The 24,367-nt window shown below is 43.2% G+C and overlaps 1 long non-coding RNA gene across 1 annotated transcript in view; it reads right to left on the reverse strand.

Annotated features, from left to right (window-relative positions):
- Nucleotides 1-562: 562 nt before the first annotated feature.
- LOC120387778 overlaps nucleotides 563-24,367 on the reverse strand; it is a 33,016-nt gene continuing 9,211 nt past the window's right edge. Inside the window, exon 3 of the long non-coding RNA XR_005590334.1 lies at nucleotides 563-1,860. This is a non-coding gene — a long non-coding RNA (uncharacterized LOC120387778). The remainder of the gene's footprint in view (nucleotides 1,861-24,367) is intronic.

The raw sequence follows: 24,367 nt of genomic DNA on the forward strand, positions 1-24,367 counted from the left end.
CTAAAAATCATCAAAGAATACTCTAATGATGGTGGAGAGCTGATGATCCACAATTTCAAGTCCTATTCCAGGGATCGGCAAACTTTGGCACACAGCCCGCCAGGGCCAGTTTGTTTACCTGCTGCGTCTGCAGGTTCGGCCGATCGCAGCTCCCACTGCGGAAGCAGCAGGTAAACAAACCAGCCCAGCCCGCCAGGGTACTTACCCTGGCAGGCCGAGTGCCAAAGGTTGCCGATCCCTGTCCTATGCAAGCTTGCTAAATCTTTTTTACTTTTCCTTCTAGCAGCAATAACAATCTCTGCATCCCTTCACCAGCCATGATGTTGGTGTAAAGCAGAAGTTTTCAACCTGTGGGCCATGCACCCCTGCGGGTCTGCAGACTATGTCTAAGATTTCCAAAGGGTCTTCACCTCCATTCTAAATTTTGTAGGGGTCTGCAAATGAAAAAAAAAAGGTTGAAAAACCACTGGTATAGAGGCAGCAAAAAGCTACAATCAAATCCTGGCCACTATAAAACTCCCATTGACTTCAGCAGGGCCAAGATTTCATCCCTAGTCCTTTCAGTAGTTATAAACCTTTCCAATTAATCCTGGATTGATCCAGTCCAAATGAGTTATCATATACTCTATTCATTCTTCTTTTTGATGGCTACAGCTGACATTTCATCTTCCATGAACTGCTTACAAGTCTTAATAAGCCACTGGCATTGACCAAACTATCCCTACTCTTCTTCCATGAATAGCTCATCTTCTCTTCACAACCTAATTATTTTTCATTGGGAAAGGAAGATCAGTGGGAGCAATTGAGCTTCAACTCCTTTTAATCCTCCTTCAGATCTCCTGTGACTTTGCCTTTCCACTTTCTTTCTCTTAATCTTTACAGGCAGCAGCCCATTTGCTCAATCATTTTGTCCTTGAGAGCCACATAATATTGGAGACCTGCTAACCACAAAAAGAAAAAAGAGGAGAAGCCTTGCGTAAAATACTTCTCTTCTTTAGTATTTAGAAGTACAGCTTTTATCTTCAAAGTGATTTATATTGGGAGTCTGATATTCATGATTAGTATACCACGAGCCATAATGGAGGGGAAAATCTTCCAACACACTAACAAAAACTTTTTCACTGTCCCTTTTTATTAGGGGTGCCTTGAATTCCTGGTAAGCTGTTAATCATTTCTACAATTAACTATATATACAGTGTTTGCCACAAAATCACTACAGCTTTTACCTCTTGCAGAGTATATAGTAGTCACGGTATTCTCTATTGGTAAAATAGGAATACCACAGTAACATTAATTAATTCATTACAAATGGCAAAGATTGTAAAGAATGAACCCTGTGTACTCTTAAAAAGAGAATATGGGTTAAAAAAGCTGAGCCATATTCAAATACCAACAGTGTTAAATGGAGTGGATAATAGCAGTCCAAGTAACTATTTCTAGCTGATTTCAGATGACAAGATTGGTGTGCCAAAGTGGGAATGAAAGAAATAAATTCAGAATAGACTTTAAGAAGTACTTTTTCACCTGAAGAACAATAAATGTGCAGAAGTGCCTAGCACATGTTGAGTTAGAAATGCCAGTATCATTCAAGGAATAATTAGATTCCACTCTGAGAAATAAAATATATAAGTAATGTGCTTTGAGGGGCTATGAACTTTTCTGTCTTTCTAATATTTCTCCTGTTTTTGTAGATTCCCATCACCATACTATTTTCATTCCTTCCACATTTGTGATTTAAAGAAGATAAATTAGGTGATGGATGGGAGGTGTTCTCTTGGAAAAAAATGTCCAATCAATGTGCATCCACCGGAAAATTTCACTGTGGGTTGTTGCTTCTTGCTTCCTGTTGAGGCCAGGAACCTAGTTTTTTGGGAGAGAGGAGGGAGAATCAGCTTTACTGTGCAGTTTATTTCTGCTGTTAAAACATTTAAAAACAACTTTCTGATGAGTTTAGACTCAAAATTATGCAAAGGTTTCTAACCAACAGAGGAGTGAAGTTCTGGAACGGCCTTCGAAGGGAAAGAGTGGGGGCTAAAAACCTATCTGACTTAAAGATTCAGCTTAATAAGTTTATGGAGGGTATGGTATGATTGGACTGCCTACAATGGCATGTGGCCCATCAGCAACTGCCAGTAGCAAAAATCCCCAACTGCTGGAGACAGGACACTAGTTGGGGAGGGCTCTGAGTTACTACAGATAATTATTTCCCAGGTATCTGCCTAGTGAATCTTGCCCATATCCTCAGGGTGTAACTGATTGCCATATTTGGGGTCAAGAAGGAATTTTTACCCAGGTCAGATTGGCAGAGAACCTAGGGGGGTTTCATTTTCCTCTGCAGCATGGGGAACAGGTCACTTGCAGGTTTTAACTAGTGTAAATGGTTAATTCCTGTACTTGAAGTCTTTAAACCATGATCTGAGGACTTCAGTAACTCAGCCAGAGGTTAGGGGTCTATTACAGCAGTGAGTGGGTGAGATTCTGTGGCCTGAAATGTGCAGGAGGTCAGACTCGATGATCACAATTGTCCCTTCTGACCTTAAAGTCTTTGAGCCTATGAGAAAAAGATGCATTTAATTATGTCTGGACAGTTTAAGTGTCAAACTGAACTATGTCAGTTTTCCACTATACCCTTGATACATGTGCATAAGTCCTATTGTAACTAATAAAGTCAAGTATACATATTAAAAAGAGAACTTTTTAGGGTCTAGCATCCTACTGTATATTATCAGACATATTATAATGCTTCCAAGTAGTTCTTTTTGACCAGCTTTGCTCTGATTTCATATGACCTAACTCTTTATACTGCCAAATTCTTTTAACACAATTTGTAAATAGCATTACACTATAGCTAGGGTGGTAGGCACAGTTAATGCTACATGAAGCTTTCATTATAATTTTCTATCTGAATTGCATTCAACTTTTGAACTACATTGTGGACTTTTCCATTCTTGGGGCCAGATTCTGATCTCTAGGCATGTCCCTTTAGTACTGCTCCAGCAATTCAAAGGGAATATAGTGCTTTCCTGAGAAGGGAACTGGCAATTCCCCCAATGTAGGGAGAATCCTGGGGTGATGTGACTTGAGGCTTGTCTCCACTTACCAGGGGATTGACACGTGATGATTGATCCACCAGGGGTCGGTTTAGCAGTTCTAGTGAAGATGCACTAAATCAACCATCAATTGTTCTGGTACTCCACCAGAATGAGAAGCATAAAGTAAGTCGACGGGAGAGTTTCTCCCATCGACCACAATATGTTAACTTAAGTGTGTCACCTCTAGCTGGAGTTGCGTAACTTAGGTCGACTTAGCCCCATAGTGTAGACCTGCCCTTGGTGTCCACCCTTTTTCTCCCTCACTTGTTATAGGGACCATCTGTTGGTGTACCACTAGTGATCCCTGGCAGTGGTGGTGCAGCAGTTCATAAGAGACTGGGCTATGCTTCAGACTACAGAGTTTCAGGGGATTTTTTGGCTCTCGCACTGATTCCAGGATCAAGAAAGTGGGAAGATGTTTTCCCCCACCTTCTCTGGAAACTGGGCTGAGGACTATTTGGCCTGACCTGGGGCTCAGACATTAGGTCTCAAGGCCAATGTGGATTTTCTTTGATAGCTTGGAGATAAGTATTTCATCTGTTTCTGAGCTCGGGGACAGTACAATAAATTAAAAAAATATATCCCTTTCCCATTGTAAGTTGTTGTGAGGGGGGTTTTTTTGTTTGTTTGTTTTGTTGTTGTTTTTTGGCAACACTTCTTTGACCAGCACTACAATCAGAACAATTTGGTAGAATTTGGAAGGTGGAATTTGTCATGAAAGTAGTCTTCATTGAGAAGATTTTCTTTATTTGAGAGGAAGTTTGTTTTGATTTGACCGAGAATTCTATGCAGTACAGAACATACACACTTGCTTTTCTTTTTCTATGCCCAGAAAGTTCACACCTCAGAAAGGGTTCACTGCATATATACCTAGAGCCTAATTGGATGTGTTGTAAAAAGCTTAATTACTATGACTGGGCGTCTTTAGCTACTCAGGAAGGGCAGAGGGCTGAGTTACAGGTGTCATTGATGCTTCCATGGCTACTACTTGTGCAATTAGGTCAGATGCTTGGAGCAAATAGAATTGTCTCATTAGCAGCGGGAAGTCACTTTCAAAAAGAAGCTATAAGGGAGACTGTCAATTGACACTGATGAGATGCAGGTTTGCCATTCAGGGAGCTTGTATTCACCATGGAAATCACAGTAACCCTCAGCTTTCATTGGAGCTCACCACTTACACATTTACCCTCAGAATGTGAGATTGCCCCTGCATAGCTATATAGGGCCTGGATACAATCTGGCCGTTTTTCATATAATTAATACTTTTCATTCTTCCGAATCCCAAAGTACTTTATCAACTTTATTAGCTATGGTCCTGATCCTGCAGACACTTGCACACATGCTTAACATCACTTGTGTGAGCAGTTTCACAGTTGGACTGCTCAAATGAATAAAGATGTGTTTATAATTTTTTTTCGCATTTGGCAATTTGGGTGTACTCAGACTTGATTTTTAAAAAAAAAAAGTTTGGCTACCAAACTGCTATCAAGCAGCTACCCGCAAAACTACAGATGTGAAGAAGAAACAACACTTCAGACTTTCATAGAGAAACTCAGATGTACATTCCTTTTATCCTTATGTTTAAATGACATACACTTTCATCCAAAAACTTCTAAAAGTTACAATGGTAATGTTGTTACCCAAGGTTCTTTCAACTCAAAGCTCTTGGAAACTTTTATTCTGTGCGAGGTGGTGTCAGGAAATAAATCAAGGGAAACATGGCCGTCTGACCGACAGATAGCTGGCACAAACAGGGCAACACAAGAGTGCTTTCACTTAAAGCTAAACTTTATTTAGTCTCAAGCACTTACTCATGTCCACAACAGTTTAGTAAAACACCTCAAACCGTCGGTAATTACTGAAGCTGAGTGTGCCTCCTGAGTGGCACAATGGCAGCCTTCCAGTGCCCAAATCTTCAATCTGCTGGTGGGGACAACAAGATGCGTCCAGAGGGAGAGTCCCTGAAGATACCCTCCGGAAGAGTCCAACTAATTCAAACTTTCCCCCCTAATTTATACATTAGTAATACACTGACATGTCACTTAAAGACAACTTATTAGGCAAGCAGTTTCAAATGTCAAGCAAGAGGTTTCCTTCTGGTCATTGATTAACCAGATGTGTTTTTTTTTTTTCAGAATTTGCACGCCTTGCGGCTCCTAAAATGCATGTATCAGAAATTTCAAAACAATTCTTATCAGGACGGACGCGGGGTCATGTTGCCCTTTCTGTGGCACCCAGTACCTCCTCCCCTCCTGCCTTGGTTAAGCTAAGGCTGCTGCATGGCCAATTTACAGCCTGCTGACATGGCTGCTTTTAGCAAAAAGCAATAGTGGTTTCAGGCACTTTACTGGTTTGCCAAAATCTCCCTGTATGATGTAACAGTACATCAGACTGTATATAACCTTATTTAGAGTACAATGTAAATTATAGGCAAAAGAAAAAGAAAAATAAACACAACTAAAATCACATTTTTTTTCAAAAGCACAGAGAAATTCTGTTAGTATCATATACAGTACTGTTTCCTGTGTTTATTGTTCTTACCATATATCAAAACACATATTATCCCCTATTTCTAGATTAACGGTTGGCTAGTCAGTTGAATGCAGATGGAAACTAAGGGATGGATTTTTCAGTCTCCTAAGGCCACTTAGTCTTAAAGCAGCCAGAGAGCCTATGGAGAATTTCCTTTGTGTAGAGGAACTGTCTGCTAGCGGAGGTTGCCTCCTGTGCAAGTGTAAGAGGAAGAAAGAGTTGTATTGGGGACGGGTGTGAGGGCAGTTTGTAGGGTGACCAGACGTCCCGATTTTATTGGGACTGTCCCGATATTTTCTTGTTTGTCCTGTGTCCTGACCAATGTTACGTCGGGACACTGGACAAACATGCAAAGGCAGCTCCCACTGCCGCGGGGGGAGGAAGCGGCCAAGCACGTGGCGCTCGGCGGCTGCGGCTTTGGCGCCCATGAATCCCCTGAGCCCGGGCCTGCTGCGAGGACCCAGCAGTGCGCATGCTGCGCCCAGCCCCTGGCCAGTCGAGTCTGGGCTGGCTGCCCAGCTGGTGCAATCCCGCAGTGGAGGCATCGGCAGCCCAGCCCCGTTCGTTCCCCTGCGGGACCCGAGCGGGATGCGGGGGCTGGGGCCTGCTGCACCCACTCCAGGGCCGCCCGCGGGATTGCACCAGCTGGGCAGCCAGCCCAGACATGCCTGGCTAGGGGCTGGGCGCGTGCAGCATGCGCGCTGGGTCCCCGCAGCAGGCCCGGGCTCGGGGGGTTCGTGGGCGCCAGAGCCACAGCTGCCGAGCTTGGTCAGTGGCCACTTCCTCCCGCCACGGCAGCGGGAGCTGCAGCCGCCGCCTGGCCCCGCAGGCCACCCCCTACTCTCCCTCCAGGTGCCGTGCCCAAGTCCTGCCTGCTCGGGGCCAGGCCGGACTCACACTCACCCCGGCCCCACGCTCCCCTGAGTCTCCCGGGCGTCCCTCCAGCGCTTGCGAAGGAAGGAGGAATCGGGGGTGGGGGATTTTTTTTTTGCTCTGCCGCCATTTTTTCCCCTCTGCCCCCGCCCCGCCCCCCCGCATCCCGATATTTGACCTGGGTGATCTGGTCACCCTAGCAGTGTGGAATGTGTGAAGAGCTGATCCTCCAACAATGCAAGGCCAGTGGAGGCCTGGTGTGTTTCTGTTAGGGACTGGAAAAAAAACAGGAGTACTTGTGGCACCTTAAAGACTAACAAATTTATTTAAGCATGAGCTTTCGTGAGCTAAAGCTCACTTCTTCGGATGCATAGAATGGAACACACAGACAGGAGATATTTATACATACAGAGAACATGAAAAGGTGGAAGTATGCATACCAACAGGCAGAGTCTAATCAATTGAGATGAGCTATCGTTAGCAGGAGGAAAAAAACTTTTAGAAGTGATAATTAAGATGGCCCATAGAAGGTGTGAGGAGAACTTAACATAGGGAAATAGATTCAATTGGTGTAATGACCCAACCATTCCCAGTCTTTGTTTAAACCACAGTTAATTGTATCTAGTTTGCATATTAATTCAAGTTCAGCAGTCTCTCTTTGGAGTCTGTTTTTGAAGTTTTTTTGTTGCAAAATTGCCACCTTCAAGTCTGTCACTGAGTGGTTAGAAAGGTTGAAGTGTTCTCCCACTGGTTTTTGAATGTTATGATTCCTGATGTCAGATTTGTGTCCATTTATTCTTTTGCGTAGAGACTGTCCGGTTTGGCCAATGTACATGGCAGATGGGCATTGCTGGCACATGATGGCATATATCACGTTGGTAGATGTGCAGGTGTACGAGCCCCTGATGGTGTGTCTGATGTGATTAGGTCCTGTGATGGTGTCACTTGAATGGATATGTGGACAGAGCTGGCATCGGGCTTTATTGCAAGGATAGGTTCCTGGGTTAGTGTTTATGTTGTATGGTGTGCGGTTGCTGGTGAGTATTTGCTTCAGGTTGGGAGGCTGTCTATAAGCAAGGACTGGCCTGTCTCCCAAGATCTGTGAGAGTGAGGATCATCTTTAAGGATAGGTTGTAAATCTTTGATGATGCGCTGGAGAGGTTTTAGTTGGGGCTGTAGGTAATGGCTAGTGGTGTTCTGTTATTTTCTTTTTAGGCCTGTCCTGTAGTAGGTGGCTTCTGGGTACTCTTCTGGCTCTGTCAATCTGTTTTTCACTTCAGCAGGTGGGTATTGTAGGTTTAAGAATGCTTGATAGAGATCTTGTAGGTGTTTATCTCTGTCCAAGGGATTGGAGCAAATACGGTTGTATCTTAGAGCTTGGCTGTAGACAATGGATCGTGTGGTGTGTCCAGGATGGAAGCTGGAGGCATGTAAGTAAGTATAGCGGTCAGTGGGTTTCCGGTATAGGGTGGTATTTATGTGACCATCGTTTATTAGCACAGTAGTGTCTAGGAAATGGACCGCTTGTGTGGATTGGTCTAGGCTGAGGTTGATGGTGGGATGGAAATTGTTAAAATCTCGGTGGAATTCCTCGAGGGCTTCTTTTCCATGAGTCCAGATGATGAAGATGTCATCAATGTAGCGCAAGTAGAGTAGGGGTGTTAGGGAACGAGAGTTAAGGAAGCGTTGTTCTAAGTCAGCCATAAAGATGTTGGCATACTGAGGGGCCATGCGGGTACCCATAGCAGTGCCACTGACTTGAAGATATATATTGTCCCCAAATGTGAAATAGTTGTGGGTGAGGACAAAGTCACAAAGTTCAGCCACCAGGTTAGCCGTGATATTATCGGGGATACTGTTCCTGATGGCTTGTAGTCCATCTTCGTGTGGAATGTTAGTGTAGAGGGCTTCCACATCCATAGTGGCCAGAATGGTGTTTTCTGGAAGATCACTGATGGATTGTAGTTTCCTCAGGAAGTCAGTGGTGTCTCGAAGATAGCTGGGAGTGCTGGTGGCATAGGGCCTGAGGAGAGAGTCCACATAGCCAGACAATCCTGCTGTTAAAGTACCAATGCTTGAGATGATGGGGCGTCCAGGATTTCCAGGTTTATGGATCTTGGGTAGCAAATAGAATACACCTGGTCGGGGTTCCAGGCATGTGTCTGTATAGATCTGTTCCTGTGCTTTCTCAGGGAGTTTTTTGAGCAGATGGTGTAGTTTCTTTTGGTAATCATCAGTGGGATCAGAGGGTAATGGCTTGTAGAATGTGGAGTTAGAGAGTTGCCTGGCAGCCTCTTGTTCATATTCCGACCTATTCATGATGACGACAGCACCTCCTTTGTCAGCCTGTTTGATTATGATGTCAGAGTTGTTCTTGAGGCTGTTGATGGCATTGTGTTCAGCACGGCTTAGGTTATGGGGCAAGTGATGTTGTTTTTCCACAATTTCAGCCCGTGCACGGTGACGGAAGCAATCTATGTAGAAGTCTAGTCTGTTGTTTCAAAAACTTCAAAAACAGACTCCAAAGAGAGACTGCTGAACTTGAATTAATATGCAAACTAGATACAATTAACTGTGGTTTAAACAAAGACTGGGAATGGTTGGGTCATTACACCAATTGAATCTATTTCCCTATGTTAAGTTCTCCTCACACCTTCTATGGGCCATCTTAATTATCACTTCTAAAAGTTTTTTTCCTCCTGCTAACGATAGCTCATCTCAATTGATTAGACTCTGCCTGTTGGTATGCATACTTCCACCTTTTCATGTTCTCTGTATGTATAAATATCTCCTGTCTGTGTGTTCCATTCTATGCATCCGAAGAAGTGAGCTTTAGCTCACGAAAGCTCATGCCTAAATAAATTTGTTAGTCTTTAAGGTGCCACAAGTACTCCTGTTTTTTTTGCGGATACAGACTAACACGGCTGCTACTCTGAAACCTGTTAGGGACTGGGCATCTTGAATACTGGCCTGTATGGCTCTTCAGCTCTAGTAAGTTCCAACCTGGCATCCACTGACCTACTAGTAGTTGTCCGAATAGAATCTGAATTCCGACAGAAGATGCCAGTCCTGGGATCTGATTGGCAGAATGCTGGGGTCCTGATTGGTTCCCAGCTTCTATTTAAACTAAACACAGGAACAGGAAATGGTCTGTGCGATTGGGTTCTCCCAGATTAGGATTGCTTCCCCAGCAATACCTGCTCCTAGTGGCCCCCGGGTAACCTGACCCTGCCTGACTCCCAGCAGCTGACTCTTGGTTTTGCCCTCTGGCTTTTCTCAGACTCTGACCTTCTGGTATCTGACCCAGTCTGACTCCTGCTCTGACCGCTAGGGAAGAGTACCCACATCTCACTTGTGAGTTTCATTAGCAGTAGATAGAATAACAGGAAGAGATCTTTTCTGAGTATGCAGACACTAGAGTTGGTGACAGCAGCTGCCACTTGTGTCAAATGAAATGTGTTTTGATTTCAGGCTCTTTTTTAAATAAAATAAAATGAAATGAAAGTCTAGATTTACCAGGGGCCTTTGACATCATTCAGAAAACAGAGGTGATGATACTAATACTAGGCTTACTTGTTCAGAGGAGATGCACATAAGATGTAGAAGACCTTGGTTCAAATCCTGTTTCTAGAGTAGGGTCTTAAAACCAGGTCTTCTATAATCAAGGTTAGGGCCCTAACCTCCAGGCTATTCTGGGGAGAACAGCTTTTAAGATCTCCTTTTTGGAGATGTTACACTTTGCATAACATACTTAAACATTCATTGGAGCAGAGAGTGAGAATGATTCTGTAGCCTCCTGGTTAAGGCATACATTGCTGTGGGGGAACGCCTAAATTTCAATCCCTGTTCCAATTAACATGTATTTATTTATACAAAGTTCAACAACTTCAACAGGAGAAATTCACAGAGAACTACCCTGGAATAACTAATAACTTGGTGGTTGGGACTCTCAGCTGAGATATAGAAAATAGGGTGAAAGTCCCTGTTCTAGAAAAGGTATTTGAACCTAGGTCTTCTATGCCCTAACTCACATGATTGGAGTACTGTCATGGATGGATATAAACTGTTCAGGAAGGATAGGCAGGGCAGAAAAGGTGGGGGAGTTGCGTTGTATGTAAGAGAGCAGTATGACTGCTCAGAGCTCCAGTATGAAACTGCAGAAAAACCTGAGAGTCTCTGGATTAAATTAAATTTAGAAGTATGAACAACAAGGGTAATGTCGTGATGGGAGTCTGCTACAGACCACTGGACCAGGGGGATGAGGTGGACGAGGCTTTCTTCCAGCAACTAACAGAAGTTGCTAGATCACAGGCCCTGGTTCTCATGGGTGACTTTAATCACCCCGATATCTGCTGGGAGAGCAATACAGCGGTGCACAGACAATCCAGGAAGTTTCTGGAAAGTGTAGGGGACAGTTTCCTGGTGCAAGTGCTGGAGGAACCAACTAGGGGAAAAGCTCTTCTTGACCTGCTGCTCACAAACAGGGAAGAAATAGTAGAGGAAGCAATAGTGGATGGGAACCTGGGAGGCAGTGACCATGAGATGGTCGAGTTCAGGATCCTGACGCAAGGAAGAAAGGAGAGCAGTAGAACAGAGACCCTGGACTTCAGAAAAGCAGACTTCGACTCCCTCAGGGAACTGATGGGCAAGGTCCCCAGGGAGAATAACATGACGGGGAAAGGAGTCGAGGAAAGCTGGCTGTATTTTAAAGAAACCTTATTGAGGTTGCAGGAACAAACCATCCCGATGTGTAGGAAGAAAAGTAAATATGGCAGGCGACCAGCTTGGCTCAACAGTGAAATCCTTGCTCGTCTTAAACACAAAAAAACAGCTTATAAGAAGTGGAAGACTGGACAAATAACCAGGGAGGAGTATAAAAGTATTGCTCAGGCATGCAGGAGTGAAATTAGGAAGGCCAAATCACACTTGGAGTTGCAGCTAGCCGGAGATGTTAGGAGTAACAAGAAGGGTTTCTTCAGGTATGTTAGCAACAAGAAGAAAGTCAAGGAAAGTGTGGGCCCCTTGCTGAATGAGGGAGGGAACCTAGTGACAGAGGATGTGGAGAAAGCTAGTGTACTCAATGCTTTTTTTCCTCTGTCTTCACAGACAAGATCAGCTCCCAGACAGCTGCACTCTGCAGCACAGTATGGGGAGGAGGTGACCAGCTCTCTGTGGGGAAAGAAGTAGTTCGGGACTATTTAGAAAAGCTGGACGAGCACAAGTCCATGGGGCCGGATGCACTGCATCCGAGGGTGCTAAAGGAGTTGGCCGATGAGATTGCAGAGCCATTGGCCATTATCTTTGAAAAATCATGGCGATCGGGGGAGGTCCCAGATGACTGGAAAAAGGCTAATGTAGTGCCCATCTTTAAAAAAGGGAAGAAGGAAGATCCAGGGAACTACAGGCCAGTCAGTCTCACCTCAGTCCCTGGAAAAATCATGGACCAGGTCCTCAAGGAATCAATTCTGAACCACTTAAAGGAGGGGAAAGTGATCAGGAACAGTCAACATGGATTCACCAAGGGCAAGTCATGCCTGACCAATCTAATTGCCTTCTATGATGAGATAACCGGCTCTGTGGATGAGGGGAAAGCAGAGGATGTGCTATTTCTGGACTTTAGCAAAGCTTTTGATAGTTTCCCACAGTATTCTTGCCAGCAAGTTAAATAAGTATGGGCTGGATGAATGGACGGTAAGGTGGATAGAAAACTGGCTAGACGGTCGGGCTCAACGGGTAGTGATCAATGGTTCCATGTCTAGTTGGCAGCCGGTATCAAGTGGAGTGCCCCAAGGGTCGGTGCTGGGGCCAGTTTTATTCAATATCTTCATTAATGATCTGGAGGATGGTGTGGACTGCACCCTTAGCAAGTTGCAGATGACACTAAACTGGGAGGAGTGGTTGATACGCTGGAGGGTAGGGATAGGATACAGAGGGACCTAGACAAATTAGAGGACTGGGCCAAAAGAAATATGATGAGGTTCAAAAAGGACAAGTGCAGAGTCCTGCACTTAGGACGGAAGAATCCCATGCACTACTAAGACTAGGGACCGAATGGTTGGGCAGCAGTTCTGGAGAAAAGGACCTAGGGGTTACGGTGGACGAAAAGCTGAATATGAGTCAACAGTGTGCCCTTGTTGCCAAGAAGGCTAATGGCATTTTGGGTTGTATAAGTAGGTGCGGTTTCCACCTACTTTTCCATCAGATCGAGGGGTGTGATCATTCCCCTCTACTCAGCACTGGTGAGGCCTCATTTGGAGTACTGTGTCCAGTTTTGGGCCCCACACTACAGGAAGGATGTGGATAAATTGGAGAAAGTCCAGCAGAGGGCAACAAAAATGATTAGGGGGCTGGAGCACATGACTTATGAGGAGAGGCTGAGGGAACTGGGATTGTTTAGTCTGCAGAAGAGAAGAATGAGGTGGGATTTGATAGCTGCTTTCAACTACCTGAAAGGGGGTTCCAAAGAGGATGGATCTAGATTGTTCTCAGTGGTAGAAGATGACAGAACAAGGAGTAATGGTCTCAAGTTGCAGAGGGGGAGGTTTAGGTTGGACATTAGGAAAACCTTTTTCAATAGTAGGGTGGTGAAGAACTGGAATGGGTTACCTAGGGAGGTGGTGGAATCTCCTTCCTTAGAGGTTTTTAAGGTCAGGCTTGACAAAGCCCTGGCTGGGATGATTTAGTTGGGTTTGGTCCTGCTTTGAGCAGGGGGTTGGACTAGATGACCTTCTGAGGTCCCTTCCAACCCTGAGATTCTATGATTCTATGATTCTATGAAATGAGAGTCCTAATTACTCAGATATTCAGTATAAGGTAACCAGTAACCCTTCCCCTCCACCCCGCACGTAATTACTTTGTGCCTGGTGCCTAAAAGTCTCCCTGTGAAAAATCAAAATGTTTCATTTTGGAAATGTCAAAATAAACAATTTTTATGTAACTTTAGCACCCTCATAGCCAAGATGTAACTTTAGCATCCTTGTGCAGGCACAAGGCACATGAATGAATGCAGCACGGAAAGTCCTTCCACCCCAGGGGCATCTATTTTAAACCTCCCAGAGTGAACACACACATACCAGAAGAGTACAATGAATATAGGAAAGGGAACTATTTATTTACAGAGGGATGAAAGGAGAAAAACTGGGGGAAATATAAGGGGAACGATTAAACAGAGTTAAATTCAACTCAAGGCCTCACAGAGCTAGTGGTACCACAGTCTGAAAAGGCAGGCACCGAGCAGCGCGTTTGCACTCAGAGTTCAGGAGTCATGGGCATAGTTCCAGTCCTGTGGTGAGTCTGGGTGTTCCTGGTAATCTTTGGGGTCAGTAAACTTTTCCCAACAAGCCCCCTGGTGCCCTTTTCTGCTGCTCTCTGCAAACCCACACAGAGCGACCATCTCCCCACTTAACTAGCTAACAGCCTCTCTCCTTATTCCCAGTGCAGTCACAAGCCCCAGTACTCACGGCCCCATGCAGCTCTGGGCAGCAGTGATACTGGATCCAGCTCCGTTTTTTTCTTCCTGGGCGATTCCACCCTGGCACAGTGCTCCTCCTGGCTCCTGTTCCCAGTCAGCCACTCGGTCCCTCACAGGCTTCAGGCAGGTTCCTGGCTCCTTCACTGTGAGAGCCTGCTTGCTGCAGCCCTTTTGTCTGGAGCTTCAGACATACACATACTGTGGTTCTCCCCTCTCTCCCTGCTCCCCCACCCCCCACCCCAATTGCACTTTCCCCTCTCAGGAAAAAGATTTAAAGGGGCCATGCTCTCTAAACCCCAAAGGGGTTACATTTAAATTTCTGACAACTTTTGACTGAAACAAGTCACTACTATTGACACAAATTTGAGACATGATTTGGTCAACACAAGTCTTTATTTTTCTTTCCCCTCCACTCCCCTCAATGAAAATTTCCCCCCAACTCTATTTCAGAGCCCTAGTATCATACCCAACCATGTTCTTCCGGAAACCTGACCCCACCTCCTTCAGTTCAACTCATCATGGGTCATACCCTTTTTTTCTGCTGGTACTCACTCGATGGGTGAAAAGCAGGAAGCCAGGGTCAAACCCAGTGGCTGCCACTTTTGTTTGGCGGTAGGGGAGATAAAGGGTATAAGACACAGTATTATAATGGGTTGGGGGGTATTGAGGGAATATTATGTATAATTGAGACACTCCCTTATTGGTACACCTCAACCCACCTCTCTGCTAAAGCACAGGTCAGAGCTCAGACTATTCAGAACTTTTTTTTTTTTTTTTTTTTAACAAAATGTATTACACAGAGTCAAATGGCTGAGAGATCAGGCCATAAGATTTCTTATAGAATAAAATTTAATATACATAAACATATGCAACCAGCATTTTGAATACTTGTGAACACTTTTCTTAAACAATGCTTTTGCACTAACTAGTGGCATTTCCCCACTTTGTTGCGGTTATATAAATTTTATTGCAAGGTATGCCCTAGTACTTACACACACGAACACACAAACAATCTCTCTGATTTTTTCACAGAGATGAATTCTCAGTGTTTGTAATGTAGCATCAAAAGTGCATGTTTGTCACCTGGACTTCTCAGTGCCAGAGGAGAATGGCAGCCCTACAGTCCCTATTTATTCCATTCAGAATTTGCTTAGAAAAGCAGTCCATTGAGCCTTACTGCTAGAAAAAAATCCAGTTGTGAAATCAGTAGTTGGCCATCTCTTCATCTTCCAGCAAAATAGGGAGTCTGTAGTCTACATACAAAGTGGCACAAGCACTGGGATGCAGCAGACAAACCTTAGAACAGCATTGTTGAGCTGCTGACTCCCCAAGTCTGTCTCCAATTCCCCTTATTTGTAGCCTTTTCTCCAATGACCTCTGATTGACTTAGCTCTCGCATAGTGGGTGCATGGAATCTGCTAGAATGCTTGTTCTTAATGGAAACCATCTATGCAGTTACGGTGCATGCACAGAAATTACCACATCTCCTACTCTAAATGCTTCTGGGCCTTCTAAGCAAGTACTCTGCCCTACACATATGCAGTGACACAGGATTCAGCATAAATCCACATCTTCTCCTCACTGCTTCTCTCCACACATTGGACTATAAACATCAATGATTGCCGTACCAGCATGTGGGTTACAGTATATTTTATTAACAAGATTTTACTTTGATAAAAAACATTCATTAGGGATATCATAGATCCCAGTCATCACCCCAGATCACTGCACATTATTCCTGCATGGAGCCCTATAGATGCCAGTTAGCACACCTTAGATGGAGGATCAGGATGTAGTTATAGTAATGCAATTCTAAGTACATGTTGCATTTGCTTTATAACATCTGATGAAAGAGTTAAACTGAAGCCTGGATGATATGGATATTTTTACAAACTGCCCTCCATAATAAACTGGTCGCATCTGAAAATCAGGTAGTTTTTGGTGTCTACATGCCTTTATATGCTGCACCTTCAAAATTCAGGACACACACAAAAAAAGGCCTGTTTATGGTCTCTTTAAGAATGAGGGCCCACAAATCAGCTTGGTATCTGTATTTGAATGACAAAAATGATGTGTATGGGAGTAAAGATTTTATGTGCAGACATTTAAATGGCAAGAATAGCTGGCTATTTTCAAGATTTTTCCTCAGTAAAGATAAAAAAAAATAGTGCTGTCTACTGCTTTGCTGGTGACATTTATAAGGTAAATATGCAGTGTACTGCTGAGAGTTACATGTCCACAGTGTTAAGCATCACTGTTAAAAAAATAAATTAATAAATCATACCTACTAACTCTCAAGCTTTTGCTTCAGTATATGCGCTCATACAGTTATACTGTTATCTCATAAAATTTCCTATTGGTCCTACTCCAAGGAACACTGCTGGACCTGCTGACCTGGCTTCTTTCCCAGTCATTGCTGCATATGGGATAAGGAAGAGTAGCATCAGCATTGTAGAAACGAACAATGAGGCAGGAGATCTCAGTGGCAAGCTTTGCATAAGTGGCTCTAAACAGTTCTTCCCCATCTATAATTGGGCCTGTGTCTCTCACTGGTGCAGGGCCGGCTCTGGGCACCAGCATTCCAAGCAGGTGCTTGGGGCGGCAATCTGCAAGGGGCGGCAGTCCATGTGTTTTTGCCCCCAAGCAGCGTGCTGAATTGCCGCCATGGACGGCAGGGGCAGTCCGTGCGCCGTTAGGGCGGCACACGCGTTTCTGCGGCGGCGGCAATTCGGCGGCAGCTTCTATGTTCAGTTGTCTGTGGCGGCGCAGCTTCTGTCTTCTGGGTGAACACAGAAGCTGCTGCCGAATTGCCGCTGCGGAAACGCGCGTTGCGCCCTAACGGCACATGGACTGCCCCCGCCATCTGTGGCAGCAATTCGGCGCACTGCTTGGGGCGACAAAAACAGTAGAGCCGGCCCTGGAATAGTGGGTCAAATGTATGCAGGAAGAGCTCCTGAATATATAGGCCAGGTCCCAAGTAGCTTCATAGAATAGGTTGAATGCCAACAGTATATCCCTTCTGTTTAAAAGTCGATGATGACTACTGCCTTCCACTTACCTACACAGATGTTACTATTGGTTCCATTCTGATAAGTTTCAGTGCTCCACTGAAGTTTAAAGAAAATTGCCTGGTCCATTTTGGTTCAGAAATCAGGCTACAAATCTCATGAGTATGGACATTTTAAGGAGATTTCTAATACTTGCTGGTTTCAACCAGGTCAGGGGGAATATTTTTAGAATAGTTATTGTTCTGATATTCAGGTGCTTCCTCAGTTTGGTTTTCGCAAAAATCAAAAAGAAAAAAAAGATGCTTTATTTTTCTAAGGTTCTGATTTATAAAACTTTTGGAATTTGGCTAAATGATTGGATTGCTATTATTTTATCTAAATCACTTTTCTTATCCTCCACATCATGATATTATACTGGAGGGTACGGTGGACCAAGAAACCTCCTCACTTCAGGTCCTTTGTAACATCACTTAAATTAATTTTATATTTGCAACTAGGATAGTCACAGCAAGTAGGATAGTCAGTGATGAATCCTGAATAGCATCTTTGAAAACCTTTCTAAAATGTATAGAGTTGGATCAAAAGAACCCTCAGTTTACAAAATTCATGTCATGTGAACATGACTTATCTGTGAATCACAGTTGGATCTTATGGAGAATGCTAGTGATCATTACCAAATCACTTCAATCTCAGGTTCTAGAAGTTCTTCATGAAAGTCATTGTGGCATTCTACAGATGAAGACTATAGACCAAAGTCATGTCTGGTGACCAGGGATCAAGAAAGGTATTGAGAAGAAAATGAAGTGCTGTACCACATGTCAGCAAATTCAGCATGATCCTGGCCCAACTTGTCTACACTCTTGGTCATAGAATCATAGACTATTAGGGTTGGAAGGGACCTCAGGAGGTCACCTAGTCCAATCCCCTGCTCAAAGCAGGACCACTTTCCAACTAAATCATCCTAGCCAGGGCTTTGTCAAGCCTGACCTTAAACACCTCTAAGGAAGGAGATTCCACTACCTCCCTAGATAACCCATTCCAGTGCTTTCACCACCCTCCTAGTGAAAAAGTTTTCCCTAATATCCAACCTAGACTTCCCCCACAGCAACTTGAGAACATTACTCCTTGTTCTGTCATCTGGTACCACTGAGAACAGTCTAGATCCATCCTCTTTGGAACCCCCTTTCAGATATTTGAAAGCAGCTATCAAATCCTACCTCATTCTTCTCTTCTGCAGACTAAACAATCCCAGTTCCCTCAGCCTCTCCTCATAAGTCATGTGCTCATGAGTAACTCCATAGGTAATCAATGGTGTAAAACTAGTGGAAGTAAGAAGAAAATCAAGCCCAGTATCTCTCCAGTCAGGTAAATTCTAAACCCAACAACAGACAAGGTTGAAAATTCAGAGACAGACAAATATCCCATAAACTGACATCTCGTAAAATGTAAACTCAACCACTTATGGTAGCTAAAGAACCTTTGACATTTTTCTATAGAGTAAAGATATTCACCTAAATATTCTGGCTAAATTGCAACTTGAGTATTCTCATTTCACTTCCCGCAGATCCCATTGGCCAGGAATGGCAAACTGCGGCCACTGGGAGCTGCGAGCCGCCGTACCTGCGGACACTCAGGTAAACAAAGCACCTCACAGCCCACCAGGGGCTTACCCTGAACAAACTGCAAATCAAGTTTAGGAACCCCTGCTTTAGTGGGACTATCCACTGTTAAAAGTTAAGCATGTGTTTAATTTTTTGCTGGACAGGGGCCTTAATGGGGATCTGGCCAACTCACTATATCAGCAGTTAAATGATATATTATAGTCAGCTTAGATTCTTGGATGTAGTAATTTACTAATGTATGTGCATATAGATTAAATTGCATGCTACTATATATACTAAATTCCCACTCTTTAGATAATGATCATCCATGTTGTTGTGCATCCCCTCTATTTTTGAAAAGGTGTATAAGATACCTTTTGTGTAAGGGAAAGTCTTTTGAGCTCTTAAAGTGTTCTATTTTGTTGCTGAGACAAGGAAGATGAGATAATATCTTTTTATTGATATTATTACTATAAATATGTTTTATTTTCACAAAGCAATCACTCCATGGCTGACCTATCTGTCCTCATCCTCAAAGGAAATCTGCACACAACACTTTAAAAAGATGAGCCTCAGAGCTTAAATTCATAACTCTGCTGGACACTAAAAATCATGGACTGGACAAACATTGGATTTAGGGCTTATTACAACAACCTGCAACCCATTAGCCCCCACTTTCAGACCTATGAATGAAGAGGCGTTAATGGGCCAGTCTACCTTCAATGGTCCCTTAAAATATATGCTAACCATTTATGCTAAACAATGTGTTCCAACTTGTATTTAGCTGTGATGCTCAGAGTACCTTTCTAGACCTGAAGAAGAGCTCTTTGTGGCTAGAAAGCTTGTCTCTCTCACCAAGAGAAGTGGGTCCAATAAAAGATATTACCTCATCCACCTTGTCTCTCTAATATCCCGGGACCAACATGGCTACAACTACACTATTTTGTTGCTGATATTTTTACTCTTGCTGACAGTATTTTATGCACAGGGGTACTTTTCAATATCATGTTATGACTGTGTTTTATCCTCTTTCTATTCTCTCTCTCCTCTAAAGGGTTCTTTTCTAATGTAATAGCTTTTCCTCATCATTTCTAGCTATTTATTTTCTTTGTTTGTGTTTTTTCATGGCTTAGTGCTGATGAGATGTAAGCTCATAAATATGCTAAGTACAAATACCTGGGGATATTAAAGACAATCTCGTAAATTTCAGTTCTTTGAACTCAGATCTTCTGCAGCTATAAATTTTACAATGCACCGCTCATCTTTAAAAAGAAAAAGCAGTCACCTCATTAATGTTAATACTGTTTAAAAAGTTAATAATTAGAAGCAGATGCAACTACATTTTTAAGATCCAAACTAGTGCTGCCTTCATAAAAATCAATGGTAACATAACATGTATTTTCTTATATTTTCATTTTAATATGTCTTTGTAATGCACTGCTCTTCTAGTAAACAAAAAGGTGGGATTAATCTCTAATGAATGTGATTTGTCAGAGGAATACATGACTTCTCCTTGCTGTCTTTCTTTTTGTTCCCCAATAGCCAAGGAAATTTTTCAGGTTTGGCCTACTGCCAGCCCTTGGAAACATACCCTTGTTTCTATTTACTCAGTACCTTAGGGTTCTTACATAGCCCCCATTAGCATAGTATTTAACCATTTCACAATGTTTTAGTGTATTTATCTTCACGGAACCCCTGGGAATTGAGGGAAGTGAGGCACACAAGAACTCTGGTGGTGAAAGGAATTGGACTGGGTCTCCCCAGTGCTAGGCTATCATCCTGGGCCATCTTTCCCCTTTATCCAGCACTAACTGGTGAATGTAGGGTTCATTCACCCTGAGTCCATTGTGTTTTCTGAGAGTCGTATGGTGTGATGCACAACTGATGTACCAGATATTTCACTGGTAAGCAATATTTTTGTACTTGAGTTCACTCTCAAGATTTAACAGAAAGAGCACTTTGAGCTCTCAGCCTCTGATTATATCAATGCCTGCTGGAAAGTTTGTTTCTAATGTGTATATTTTCTGGGGTGCTACTGCTGAAAACATACCAGCTGCCAAATTGCCCTGTGTGGTCCCTGCACTACTATTATCTAACACGTGGTTTTGTAGAGAACTTTTGCATATACAAAGTATGAAATCCCTCACACACCTTCTGTTTCCTTCCCCCCCGCCACCGCCGGACACTCAGAAGTCTTCCAAGCCCTGTTTTGAAGCTCTGAGGATTCCCCAGTTTTTACCCCTCAGAGGTCCTCTGTCATGCTGAACTTCCCACCTGTGTGTCCAAGAAGCTCAAGACTGCAAGACCAATCTCTGAATGTCAAATTGTTGCCTATGAACACTGGTCTGGGCTCTTTAATAAATATACTTTCAAACAGGCTGGTGTTGGGGTTTGTGGTGTTACGAATCAAAGGGGAAAAAACTATTTCCTTCTTTATTCTTTCTTCAACAACATCCTCACAGGTAGAGCTGGCCAAAACTCAGGGGGTTTGGTTCAGGAACCAGTTCAGTATTTCTGAATTTGCTTTTGTTCCAATTCAGCAGGGACAGTGGAAACTCTGAGAGCCCCTGCCCAAGTGGGAAGTCTGGTAACCCTGAGAACTCCATCTGGGGCTCAGAGGTGTAGCAGGCTCCCTGCCATGGAATGGGAGAGGCTATCAGCCCACAGAGACCCAGCTTCAGCTGGGACTCTTGAGGCCGGCAGGTTCTCTGCTGCAGAGCTGTTGACCTTGGAACATCAGGGACTATGTTCTGGTAAAAGGTTTTGTCGAATCTGCAATAGACTTGGTGAAACATTGCGCTCCAGCAAATCAGCATTTTCCAATTAAATTTACTTTTGTCAGAAAATTTTCAGCGAGCTCTCCTCACAAGAACTTCCTTGTAGTAGGGAGGAGCTGGGTGAAGTTCATTGGAGAGCCTCTCAATGATGGGCCAGAAAGTAACAACCAAATAATGCAAGGAAGCATTGCCCTCACTTTCAAGGGCAGAACACAATCCCTAAATAGTCTCTCCTAATGTTTTCATCATACTAGATCAGTCCCTTCCCTGTTGCTATTCATCTTGGGTCCCATCCTCAGCTGATGCAAATTGACATAGCCTCATTGGATTCAGTGAAGTTACACACATTTATACCAGCCAAGAATGTGGCTCCAGATTTGTTTGTGCATGGCTTGCCTTCAGGATACTAAAAGGAAAAGCCTAACAGCTCCTGAGTATATTAGAGTCACAATTTATCCTAATTAGTTACTGTGAAGTCCATATCCCCAAATCCCTGATATGAAGAAGTCAGTTTATTCAAAGAAAAACTGAATGATGACCTGTATGAGAGTAGTACACACTGTATAATATTTTTAAAATTAAAGGTTTTAAAACCCTTATTAATGGGGATAAACCTCTTTAATATATATGACTCCATCACAGAAAATGATTAATAATTTAAACATATTTTTAAATATTAAATTGTACTCTGTATTGATTAATAACATTTCAGTGTACCCAGGGCCATCTTTCAGCATACACAGCATACCTGACTGCGTAGGGCACCTGAAAATTTGAGATACCCCTGGGTCTTAGTGTCCACCTTCCTGCCTCTTCCTATCCCTCTCACCAAAGCTGGCTGCTGCAGTCTGGTGAGTCTTCCTCTGGAGCGGATCTAGTACTTAAAAGTGAAAAAGCCTTCCAGCCTGCCAGACCTATTAGCCCAACACTGAAACTGTTAAAGGTCCATTCAAGTGGTAATGAAGCCATTGAAGCCATTTAACAGGCATTTGCCAACCGCCAGGTATGTACTGTCAGTTTCTGAATTTACTGACAAAAAGTTGTGCATTACTGTGATATTTACTCAGAACATTTTAGTATACAGGACCTTAGTTTAAAATTTGCTTTTAAAATATTTCACTAGTGTGTTGCTGACGATTATAAAAATCACATCTCTAAAAAATCCTTGCATAGATTTTTAGATGCACAGTCTGAGTATTCGTCTTTAGCCTTAAATGCTTGGATTTTCAGACATACAGTTTTGTAAAATAAATCCTTCAAAAGACCACCCTTATCTAAAATACACATGCAAGCCCGAGCTGTCATTGGGCATAGGGGGACCAGTTTAATAATACTGCATAGGACCCCTTAAATCCTAAGGACGGTCCTGTTTGTGCTGCGAGAATCAGTGAAATAACAACTTGTAAAAGAAGAAAGAGCTGTAAGAACAACTTGTGTACCACGGAAAGCCACAGTTTATATCTCCACGTTTATACTCTGTTAGTAATAGGTGGAGGATAAATAGGTCATATTGGGAGAAAAAGAGACCTGTTATATTTGAACCCAGCAGAGAAAGAAGCTACAGACACAGAGGAGCTCATTGAAGCCCAGCTCGCTGACATGGAGACTTTTATTGTTCAGGCTGAAAAACTAAAAGCAACATGAAACTGAGGCAGGGAAGAGTGCTCAAATATTTAATGAGACAGGACTTCAAATTCCTCCAGCCTACTTAAAGAGGAAAAAAACACAACTTGATATACACATACATTATCATTTACATGACTAACGTGAAACACTATGTAACCTGAAAGTTTCAGGTGGACTACTGCAGTTTCTCAAATTGCAAGGTATTATTCTGTCCTGAAATAGCACCTCACTAACTAAACAATGTAAGTTTGAGCACACCACTGGTTTGTCACTCTCTTGAGATAATGTGATAATGACAGTATGGCAATGACCTGACAACAGAATCAGTCAGTGGTAAGGAGTCAACTGGATCTGGTCTCAAGAAGTCATTGACATTAAGAGTTGTAACAGAAGGAGGTTCTATTGGAGGAAAATAAAGTGCTACTGGACATCCCTGGACTCCAGCACTAGTCGAGGCTGCAATTGGTCCATATTTTGTTTCCAAAATATGACTGGATAGTTTTACCACAGATGAAACAGGTCCCATGCATCTTACAAGTTCTGCAAGTACCCATTTTAACTCCACAGACATAATCATGAGTCGTCACTAAGTCTGCCAGTTTAAAAGAGTATCATGTCATCAATCACTTTGCATAGCTTGGGATTTGGCTTCATGTGAGGCAATATCATGAGTATGTGGCAGGTCCCAACAGGTATGCAAAGATCACTTCAAGAAAAGAGTAGCAGGTGATTCCTGGGTAGTAGCATCAGGTGTGCTCCTGTAGACAAGCAAGAAATTGTCCAATTTCTGTTGATGATTTAAGATAGACTCATTAACTTTTAAGGCATGCTCAAGTACTTGTACAAAGCATTCTGCTAGTTCATTTGTAGTTTATAGTTGTTGATGGGATGGAACAGAGCATGTGTGCAGAATTTCTTTTGAAGCTAGGAACTTCAGAACAGAACTGAGGTCCATTGTCACTCACCAACTGTAAAAGAAAACCAAATTGGCTAAACAAGTTACAAAGATGTCCAGTGGTCTTGCTAGCTGCAGTAGAAGTTGTTCTGTAAACTTCTGGCCATTTCGAATGGGCATCAACTCTGACCAAAAACATATAAACTTCTAATGGTCCAGCAAAGTTCACATGAATATGTGTCCAAGGAATCTAAGGCCACAATATGGTATTTTGATATGGTCTCCCAAGTTAAAGAAGTATGAATTGGATGAATGGACTATAAGGTGGATAGAAAGCTGGATAGATTGTCGGGCTTAACGGGTAGTGATCAACAGCTCGATGTCTAGTTGGCAGCCGGTATCAAGTGCAGTTCCCCAGGTGTTGGTCCTGGGTCCGGTTTTGTTCAACATCTTTATTAATGATGTGGATGATGGAATGAATTGCACCCTCAT

Source organism: Mauremys reevesii, linkage group 1 (genome assembly GCF_016161935.1).
Source record: "Mauremys reevesii isolate NIE-2019 linkage group 1, ASM1616193v1, whole genome shotgun sequence".
NCBI lineage: Eukaryota > Metazoa > Chordata > Testudines > Geoemydidae > Mauremys > Mauremys reevesii.